This window comes from Ceratotherium simum, chromosome 38 (assembly GCF_057802395.1).
Source record: "Ceratotherium simum simum isolate JZ-2026a chromosome 38, ASM5780239v1, whole genome shotgun sequence".
In the NCBI taxonomy this organism is placed as follows: domain Eukaryota; kingdom Metazoa; phylum Chordata; class Mammalia; order Perissodactyla; family Rhinocerotidae; genus Ceratotherium; species Ceratotherium simum.
This window is the reverse complement of record NC_141937.1, coordinates 21,715,358-21,726,236: the sequence shown is the minus strand read 5'-3', so window position 1 is coordinate 21,726,236 and position 10,879 is coordinate 21,715,358. Positions and strand designations below refer to the sequence as shown.

The window sequence follows — 10,879 nt, the reverse complement described above, 5'->3', positions numbered from 1 at the left end:
GAAGCGGTGCGTCAGCGCATGCCCAGGATCTGAACCCGGGCCTCCAGTAGCAGAGCGCGCGCCCTTAACCGCTAAGCCACAGGGCCGGCCCCTAGAATAAGGTATTCTAAGGAATAAAACAGATGTGCAGCCACTAAGGATATTCCTTAATATATATAATCAAAAGAGATCAAGTGTAGATGAGCAGAAGACTGTGGTCAGCCGTCCCAGTGGAAAGTCATGATCTTTTGCCCATTTTTCAAACCTGAGCCAGTTTTCAAATCCAGCACTGAAAGAGAGGCCAGGTCCACATGAGGAAGGACCCTGCAACACCATGGCAAGCACATACAGTAGTGATTCCCCCAGTTCTTCCCCTAAAGGGTCTTATGGCTACTCTAGGGTAGAGTGTAGCCTTGACTTGTAGAGTAAGAGTTATTGTAGCGCGAAAGGCAAGTAGAAGCCCCTGAAACTACACCCTCACCCTTCAGCCAAGACTGTAAATCAAAACCAATGTTACATCTCAGGAGGGAAATGGCAGAGTTTAGTGTCTCCCTCAATGATTTAAAGGATGTGGGGTTGATGGTTATATTATAGTCCCCATTTAATTCATCATTCTCACCTAACAAAACCTTGTGGATTGGGGAGCATGACATTGGGCCGCTATAAACTTATCCAAGTAGCAACCTCACTTGCATTTGCGGTATTAGATGCAGGATATTAACTATAGCAGATTAACAAAGCCTCTGGTGCATGGTTTGCAGCTATATGATCAGCTTTCTTTTCAACATCTGTCAGAAGACAGATCAGAAAGTTCTCCATCACACGAGCTGGATAATAGTATACATTCACAGTCTTGCCCCAACTCTAGGTTAATTCTCTATTTCTCTGCTTCATAGTCCAAAGAGATCAGAGCCATCTGGACATTCCACAGAACTTCACTTTGGTTCACTAAAAGGATGTCATATTATTTGGCCCTTATGAGCAAGAAGTGGCAATTACTCTGGATGTCTTGTTAACACATGTAATCCAAATGGTGGAAGATAAACTCTACAAGGGTTCAGTGGCCTGACACTTCAATAAAGTTTTTAGGAATCAACACTCTGGAATATGCCAAGACATACCTTGCAGAGTAATGGACAAATTATTTCATTTTACATCTTGCTTTATAGGCTACTTTGGGTGTTGGAGGCAGAGTATACTACACTTGGTAATGCTGCTCCAACCTGTTGATCGAATAGCTTGGAAAACTCTAGTTTTGAGTTGGACCTAGAGCCAAAAATGGACTCTGCAGTGGTTCTAACTGTGTCACAAGTAGCCCTGCTCCCTCTCATCAAGGTTGATCTACTGACCGTTGCTGCTGAAAGTCTGACCTTCCAGCAGCAGAGACTATTCCTGGGCTCTTGATATGGTGTCATTCCTTGAGGTGATCAACCAGTCACTAAGTGACATATTGCTTATACCAGTCCCCTTCAACTCTGGAAAAGAAAATATTTTATCTTGAGTGGATTGACTCTTATTCTAGATATAGATTTGCCTTTCCTGCCTATAATGCGTCAGCCCTCACCACTGTGTGAAGGCTCATAACACATACGATATCCTGGCATGGGATCGCACCTAACGTTGTCTTTGGACCAAGCACCTTCTTTGTAGCAAAGGAAGTAGAGCATTGGGTATGCAGTTATGGAGCATGCACCATCCAGAGACTGCCAGCTGGAAAGAGCAGTGCAATAGCCTCTTGAAGGTACAGCTAAGGCACCAGCTTGGAGATAATACGCTGCAAAGGATGGGTCATCATCCTTCAGGCTGCAGACTATACTTTAATCCGTTAGCCACTACATGGTGCTGTGTCCCCAGTAAGTAGAATACTGGGGTGTGGGAACCAACAGGTCAAAGTCAGAATGGTCCCACCATCACTTCCAGTGACCCATTTGGGGATATGATCCTTCTTATTCTCATGACTTTAGGCTCTGTGGGTCTAAAGGTCCTGGTTCCCAGAGGGAAGATGCTTCCACCAAGGAACACAGTAAGAGAACCACTAGACTGAAAGTCATGGCCACCTTGGTCACTTTAGGCTCCTTGTGCCAGTAGACCAGCCAGCAAAGAAAGGACTCACCATACTAGTAGAGTTAATTGACCCTGATCATCACAAAGAGCTGTTGTTTTCGGCACTCACGTCACCTCCTAGAGCATTCCTTGGTTTCTCTATACCCAGTTTTAACTGTAAATGGGCCAGTACGGCAACCACAGTCCAATAAGAGTACAGCAAACTATAGACAACCTCTGTGAGATGAGAGTCTGCAACACACTACCAGGCAAGCCACCTAGACCAACATAGGTGCCAGCGTAGGGGAGGGGAATCGAGAACGTGTGGTGGAGGAGGGAGATGATAAATATCGGATCCAGCCTGGAGACCAACTGCAAGAGTGAGAAGCTATATTTTGTTCCACTGACGCTTCTCTTGTTAGTTTTCCCAGAAATCGTGACCAGCTAAAAACCTGTGAGAAGGTGAAAGGAAGTGGAATTGAGCATGTGCAAGGAGTGGACTGTAGTGGATGCTGTTTGCTCCCAGATGTTCTTAACAAGGTCAGTGCACTAGTCCCTTGGCTGCTGTGACTTTTGACTGCCAAAGGCCACAGCTGCTTCCTTTTCTGGAGAATTGACCTTGGCCGAGCAAGAGCCCCCTTGCCTGGGATGTCATCTTCTCTAGGGAAGACAGCCCGTCCCAATAACTGATGGGCACGGGGATACTAAACGTGGACCCGCCTGCCTCCAGGTGAGAAGACTGTGTGCTGCAGTGTCTGATCCGTCACGCCTGTGGGATGAGCTTATTCCTCCTGCCTTCACCTGCCTCTTCCTCCCCTCTCCTGAGACTACTCCCGCAATAAACCACTTGCCCAAGGATCCCAGTCTCAGGCTCTGCTTCTAAGGGGACCTGACCTGAGAATTGCACATTTCCCAATATTTTACAGCTATTACTTAAAAAAACAAAGTCTGTCTGATTCCAAAGAGCTTTCTAAATCACACTCGATCCCAGCAAGAACAAATTAATCCCTAAAAGAAGCTCTGGTGTGCTATCGGCTGTCCTCCACCCCTTGATGACCCTCCATCGCTGACTTCATTTTTTTTTTATTGAGCAGTAGTTATAGAATGTAACACTGTATTAAGAGTGTGTGTGTGTGGCTTGCTTCTTCAACAGAGGCAACTACTTGAAATAACTAGTTTACAAAGATTGGATGGAGAATATGAATAAGTTGCAGAGAGATAACAGAAATAATCCACTCATCAGGCAGTTCTATGCAACTTTATCATTCGTAGGCGCATTGCAGCAGGTTCCAAATGCGCAGTTAGAATTGGGCTGCTCAGCATCTTAACCCAGTCCACTCCTAAGATATTCCAAACCTGCATAACTTTTTCCTTGGGCCACCTACACCAGCCACCCTTTTTCTCTGCCTATGACCCTGGTTCCTAATAATAAAGAAAATAAAGGCTCTCATGTGTGAATCAACTTCTTTATTTCCTCCTATTCTCGCAGCTCAATAAAATGTCTGCGTTCCTTCCCTAGTCTTTTATACTTTTTTTTAAAATAATTTTATTTATTTATTTCCCCAAAACCCCAGTAGATAGTTGTACGTCATAGCTGCACGTCCTTCTAGTTGCTGTATGTGGGATGCGGCCTCAGCATGGCCAGAGAAGCGGTGCGTCGGTGCGCGCCCGGGATCCGAACCCGGGCCGCCAGCAGCGGAGCACGTGCACTTAACCGCTAAGCCACGGAGCCGGCCCTTCCCTAGTCTTTTAGACAAATGAGCACCTCTTTCTCTCCTCAAAAAACATCCCCATTTAGATTTTATCTGATCTTTAACTTATTCCACCAAATTCTTCTTCTCTCTTTTAACTTCAGCCTATCCTCTTCCACTTGTTCCCAACGCTCAGTCTATAAAGATGCTTCAGTTATCCCCAAGTTAAAAGTGAATTTATCATTCTACTAGCAATGGATATTTATTTTGTTTCCACTTGGGGATCTGTTGCGAATAACACTGCTAAGAACTTTCTTATTGACGTATTGTTATGTATACATGCACACCATATTCTCTAAGTCAGTGGTTCTCAACTTTAGTTGCTTCAGAAGCATCTAGAGAGCTTGTTAAAACACAGATTTCTTGGCTCCATCCCCAAGTTTCTGATTCAGTAGATCTAATGTAAGGCCTAAGAATCTGCATATCTAAAATGTTGCCCGGCAATACAGATGCTGCTGGTCCAGGAACCCTACTTTGAGAAATGCTTCTCTAAGGGATATATCCAGGAGTGGAACTGCTTGGACATAGGGTATGAGGATCTTCAGTTTAGATAATCCCAGACTATTTTCCAAAGTGGCTGTACAGGGCCGGCCCCGTGGCTTAGTGGTTAAGTGCACGTGCTCTGCTACTGGCGGCCCAGGTTCGGATCCCAGGCGTGCACCGACGCACCACTTCTCCAGCCATGCTGAGGCCACGTCCCACATACAGCAACTAGAAGGATGTGCAGCTATGACATACAACTATCTTCTGGGGCTTTGTGGGAAAAAAATAAATAAAATTATTAAAAAAAAAAACAAAGTGGCTGTACAATTTATAGTACATTCCCGCCCAAAATTAGAACTCCTCACCAATACATGGTGTTATAAAACTTGAAAAAGTTTGCTCATATGGTGGGCACGTAGTGGCATCTCATTGTTTTAATGAACATTTCTGTTTACTAATTATGGTAAGAACACTTTTCAACATTTACTAGCCATTATATCCTCTATTGTGAAATGCATAATCAATTCATCCGTTTTTTCTGTTGGATTTTCTGCCTTTTTTTCTTATCAAATTTAAAGTTTTTACATATTTGGAAACAATAATAAGTTTTTTTCTTGCTGCTATTGGTTACATAAGCTGCATATATCTTCTCTCAGTCTATGGCTTGTATTTTTATTCTTTTAATGGTATTTTTTGACGAACAGAGGTGTTTTCTTTGAATGTAATTAAATGTACTAATCTTTACCTCTTTTTTTAGTACATGATTGCTAAGTTTAATTCAGCTGTTATACCCAGCCCTGCTTGTAAAAAGCAAAATGTAAAAATAACAAAATGTTCCTATCAAAATTATATTGCCGGGGGGCCGGCCCGGTGGTGCAAGCAGTTAAGTGCACACGCTCCGCTGCGGCGGCCCGGGGTTCGCAGGTTCAGATCCCAGGTGCGCACCAATGCACTGCCTGTCAAGCCATGCTGTGGTGGCGTCCCATATAAGGTAGAGGAAGATGGGTACGGGTGTTAGCTCAGGGCCAATCTTCTTCAGCAAAACAAAAGAGGAGGATTGGCATGGGATGTTAGCTCAGAGCTGATCTTCCTCAAAAAAAAAAATTACATTGCCATATGAGTACAGGTTTGTTGTTCTGTTTTTGACACAACTCCAGAAAAAACTTAATGCAAATGCACTTTTTAAAAGTTTTAAGGCTTAATAAAAATACAAAGTCTAATAATGCCTCAATACAGCTGAGAGATTGAGAAAAGGATGCTAAGAGTTTTTGAATTTTCCAAATACTGGCAGTCCCCAATGTACAGAACATTTTCCAAATACCAATGGGCACGCCCATTGGGCTCACATGTGCAGAAACTCCTCTTCTGCTTCTCCCAGTGACAAGACTACCCAGGGACTGTAAACCCACTCCTACGGCCTCACGGAGGCAAACAAAGATGGAAGAGACGAGAGACAGTAGGGCGGGGAGTTCTGTCATTGCTGCCCCAGAGCTCTTGCTACATATAGTTCATGTTTTCCTCGTTCCATAAGGCTTCTATTCCCATCTCTGGTTTCCCCCATCTCCACCCCAGAAATCCCTGCCAGTGGATAGAAGTAGAGAGCTTTCCCTCTCATTTGGCTGACAGCAGGAGGTGGAGGGAGGGGGATGGACCACTGGGCCAGCACTACAACATCAGGTTTCTTCTTGGCAGTCCAATTTGGAATTCACAAATTACGATCTTGTATATTTTAAAAAAAAAGTTATAACTGGTAGTTCATTTCTAGCATTAGAACATTTCATTGTAAGTTAAACAAGTTAGCATGTTTGGGCTTAAAAAGCTAACCACCATTTATGACATTTTTAATGGGGAAAAAATGCTGTGAATTCCAAACAACGTTCTTATAACAACTTTTGAACCACAAATCATTTAAAGGATGGAGGCAGGAAGTACTTGACAGAGTCACGTGGAATGAGTGTTTCTTGGCTCCAAAGTCAGCAGGGCAATTGAAAGGGGAAAACTGTCTGGTTGACAAATCCACGTGGAGATCCCCTCAATGTGCCCAGTGAAAGAAGCGGAGAGATTGGCAAAGAGTTCCCGCAGGCACCTAAGCAGATAAGCCAATGGGAGTGTGACTAAACACAGCTGTTTCTTTTCTAAATTTTAACGATGATGAAGATATTTCTAGCCCCTGGCATTAGCTCATACCAGCCGCTCCATCACCCAAACACTCTCCTCTGTTAACAGTTGGTCCAACATGGGTGAAGTATGGAAACTGAGACGTGTAGCCCTTTAGCGGCTGAGTGGGAGAAACTTTTGCCTGACAGATTAAATCAACATGACTCTTGCCAGCCCATCATCTTAATTGGCAAATATCAGGGAATTGGCCTGTTGAGGCTTTGCTGCCAAACTACTTAATCTCCTGGCCTAAGGTCTACAAGTCTCTTCTGGAAATTGTGAATGTGGTCCAGAGTTTCTGCAAAGCTTTACAAAGGTTGGCCTAAGCAACCTTTTCTTCTTCCTCTTTGGTGTACTTGAGCAACTGACTTTTTTCTGGAAAGGTGTCAGAAACAGAATAGAGGCAATAGTCATTTATGTGAGGCTGGTATTTTAAGATAGTTTTTTAGACATTATGAAAGAATTCAAACCTAAGAATCCAAGGTTCTGGAGCATCTCTTCTTCCCACCATTAACAGAAATAAAGTAAGACATATGAAGGGTTTAAATAACCCCACTGTCTGGAGGTATCTGGATAGATGTTTAAAGTCTTGGTCAATGGGCGGGTAGATAGGAAGAACTATAGCTTGTGAAGGGAATTGTCCACATCACTGGTGAAGAGCAAAGGCCAAGACTTAAGGTTGATGAGAGAAAAACGGAAAATTCACAAGCAAAACCAGCCTGTAAAGAGACTAAAGCCAGTCCTAGGGCTGGCCCAGTGGCTTAGTGGTTAAGTGCATGAGCTACGCTACTGGCTGCCCAGGTTCGGATCCCGGGCGCGCACCAATGCACCGCCTGTCCGGCCATGCTGAGGCCGCGTCCCACATACAGCAACGTAGAAGGATGTACAGCTATGACATACAACTATCTACTGGGGCTTTGAGGAGAAAACGGGGAAAAAAAAGGAGGAGGATTGACAATAGATGTTAGCTCAGGGCCGGTCTTCCTCAGCGAAAAGAGGAGGATTGGCATGGATGTTAGCTCAGGGCTGATCTTCCTCACAAAAAAAAAAAGAGAGAGAGAGAGACAAAAGCCAGTCCTTTGTGAATGAAAGGCAGAGATTCCTCCAGAAGATCTAGCCAAGGTTTTAGGTGGTAGAAATGGGGCACCTCAGAGGATCAAGTTACAAAATCTTTCCATAAAGCGTAAGATTGAGAACAACTTTTTGATTTTTTGTTGACAGCTGCCAAGGAAAAGCAATCAAGATGTTTCAAGACAAGAATGCAGAGGAATACCCTGGGGATAAAATGAAAAGGCGACATGGAATTTAGCAGCGGTAGTCTCAGGAACAGAAGCCATATCCCTGGAGGGTAAGTGGTGTTAGGATCCCAGGGGTGGGGGTTATCCAGAGACTACCCCCTGCCTCTTAGTGTTTCTGTCTATGCCTTCCTCCTCTATCCCACAGCAATGGATGGCGGGGTTTGGTTTTCTTTCAATGGCTTTAAACTCTGCTACTATTTTAGTTATTTCTAAATACACAATTAGTCAGCAGATCGCTAACGTAACAAGGATGTGGAAGATGCCACTTCATCAAGCCTAACTGTGGCCTTCACACCATCTCTCCACCCACTGCCCCTCCTCCGCCCATCTTAGAGTTCCTCTCAACCTAGAATGACAAATGAGCATGCACCAGGGGAGTCACACTTGGAGAGACAAAGGTGTGTCTCTGGGCAGTCTGGGAGGCGAGGTCCTCTGTGTGGCTCTCAGGATGGCAATGGAGCTTTGATGCAGGCGGCTTCGGATACGAGACAACTCCTCTCCCTACTCCTCTCCTTTGGGCTAAAGGAACTATCATACTTGATACCTTCTCTCTCGAGTCTCTTGCCTGGCTCCGGGGAAGCAGCGGCTCCTGTTAATAGGAGATGCTGGATTTGCTCCCCGTGGGTTGAGGACGTTGTTGTGAGAGCAGGTTCAAGGCTGTCAGTCTTGGGCATGGTCCCGGACTCCGTGGTCTGGTCCACCGCCCTCCTCTCTCAGCCGGTTCTTCTCCGGGGGAGGTGCTCCTTGAAGCTTTCAGATCTGATTTTGGGTCTTCTCCTCCACAGAAGAAAACATGATCCTTGGGTTTGTCTGGGTGTGCCAAGGGTGAATTGGCAGTGATTGGGGACCCTAGAACATCACTGGTCTTCTCACCAGGTGGGTGCTGATGCCGTCAACTTGTCAGAGATCCCACTTCTTCTCGCCCTGAGCAGTTTGTCCTGTTACATATGTTCTGAGGTTCTTCAGTTGGTCCAAAAATATTAGATGCCATCCTATTGGGCCTACTTGAAGGGACAGCTTCTTCTGGACTTACAAAAGGATTGCTCAATTCTCCTCCCGAAGGCTTTATGACCCTGGAGCTGGCCGCCCACCCTCTCCTGCCCTTGAAGTGTTGACTGCTGCTCAGAGCCTCCCTCAGCCCTCCTCATCTTTACTTTTATGGTTAGTGCATTTTGTATCTCATTTAAGAAACCCTTCTCTACCCACAAGGTCATGAAGATGTTCTCCTACATTAATCATTGAATAACCTTATAATTTGTCTCATGTTAGATCTCATATACACTTGGAATTGACTATTTAGTATAGTGTGAATTAGGAATCCAATTTCATTTTTTCCACATGGTACACAATTGTCCTAACACCACTTATTGGAAAGATTGTCTTTTCTCCCACATCCCTGCAGTACCCCTCTGTCATATATCAAGGATCTGTTTGGGTGTGGACCATTTTATTTTCTTGTTGCTGAAATATAGAAATACCATTAGTTTTTTCTATTGAATTTGTATCCAGCAACCTCCCATAAATATTTTAAACTGCAGTAATGGGTTTAATATATTCAATTTACTTTTAAGCATTTCAAATGCCTGACTAAGCAAGCACACGCTCCTAGTAAGAAAAACCTTCCAGGGCCGGCCCCGTGGCTTAGCGGTTAAGTGCGCACGCTCTGCTGCTGGCAGCCCGGGTTTGGATCCCGGGCGCGCACCGACGCACTGCTTGTCCGGCCATGCTGAGGCCACGTCCCACATACAGCAACTAGAAGGATGTGCAGCTATAACATACAACTATCTACTGGGCCTTTGGGGGAAAAATAAATAAATACATAAAATAAAATAAAATAAAAAAGAAAAACCTTCCAAAGCATTGCAAAGGCTCTTGTAAATCTCAATCTAACTGATAAATTTGGTAGATCCATTTCTCTTAAATATTAGAACACCACTTACAAACTTGCTCTCATTCTTACTTCTTTTAATTTGAAATTATAAGTCAATTACACATTTTTGTGTGTGTGTGCGTGTGAGGAAGATTAGTCCTGAGCTAACATCCATGCCAATCTTCCTCTATTTTGGATGTGGGCTGCCACCACAGCATGGCTGCAGATGAGTGGTGTAGGTCCGTGCCTGAGATCTGAACCTGTGAATCTGGACTGCCGAAGTGGATCACACTGAACCCAACCACTACTCCATTGGCCAGGCCCCTATTACATGTTTTAAATAAATAGAATCACACAACATTAATCTGTCAGATAGTCTCAAACACCAAAGTCTTTTAAATACTACAAACACTTTAAATAACAGACACAGATTATTCCTAACCCTAACATGAAAGTATTAATACTAATGGTATGATTAAATTTATCATCTTTGTATTTAATTTTAAATCTTCCTCTGACTGAAAAGTCACTCATCTTCTAAATGAAGCAGATTTAACATTGCAGGTGGTCAGAAGTTCCATTTCAGGAGAACTGAGGTTACCACCTAGAGCAAGGCATTGTTAATAAGTATACAATTTATGACCACAAGATTACTTACCAGTGTGGAGTCTGAGACTGGATAGGGCCTGGGAGAAGTTTAAGTACTGGGTAATCTTTTCTGAACCACAGGTGGACACCTGAGTCCTTCTAAAACTCATATGTAAGTTAAGAGTAGCCTCCAAGCCCAACCTCTTCCGATGGAATTTCTCAACCTGCCTCTCTGAGTTCACAGGATAAACACCGCAGCCAATAGCCACTCCTTGGGCACAGTGCAGGCCCAGGGGCGTGCACATCAGCAGCAAGATCAGCCTTTGGGAGGACAGACCTATGGAAGAAGCCTGCACAGGCCCTGGAAGTGGGCTTGGGGCCATTTGGACCCGGAATTTGTGTTTCAGAGCTTAGTCTGTGTGTGTTTGAGCCAGAGGTTGGGAGAGTGGGAACATGGATGGGTACGTCCCCTTGACCCATGGACTTTTCAGCTCATGGGAGGGTGCTGCTGGTGGGCAGCTATGGCAGGACCCTCCAAAGTGAGGGGGCCCTGAACGAGGCCTACACTTGTCTTGGTATAGGGGCAGAACTGCACTTAAATAAACACAGAACTGCAGGTGCCTCTCTGATCTTTTTAAGTCAAGCTGTTAAGCCAAATATAAAGATTATCCTAGCCAATCAAGGGCCACAAAAATAGAGATGAAAGGGTG

The 10,879-nt window shown here is 44.4% G+C and overlaps 1 pseudogene; it reads right to left on the bottom strand.

The window, feature by feature from the left end:
• Nucleotides 1-6,591: 6,591 nt before the first annotated feature.
• On the bottom strand, nt 6,592-10,552 carry LOC147912261 (uncharacterized; annotated as a pseudogene).
• Between the last annotated feature and the right edge of the window lie 327 nt (nt 10,553-10,879).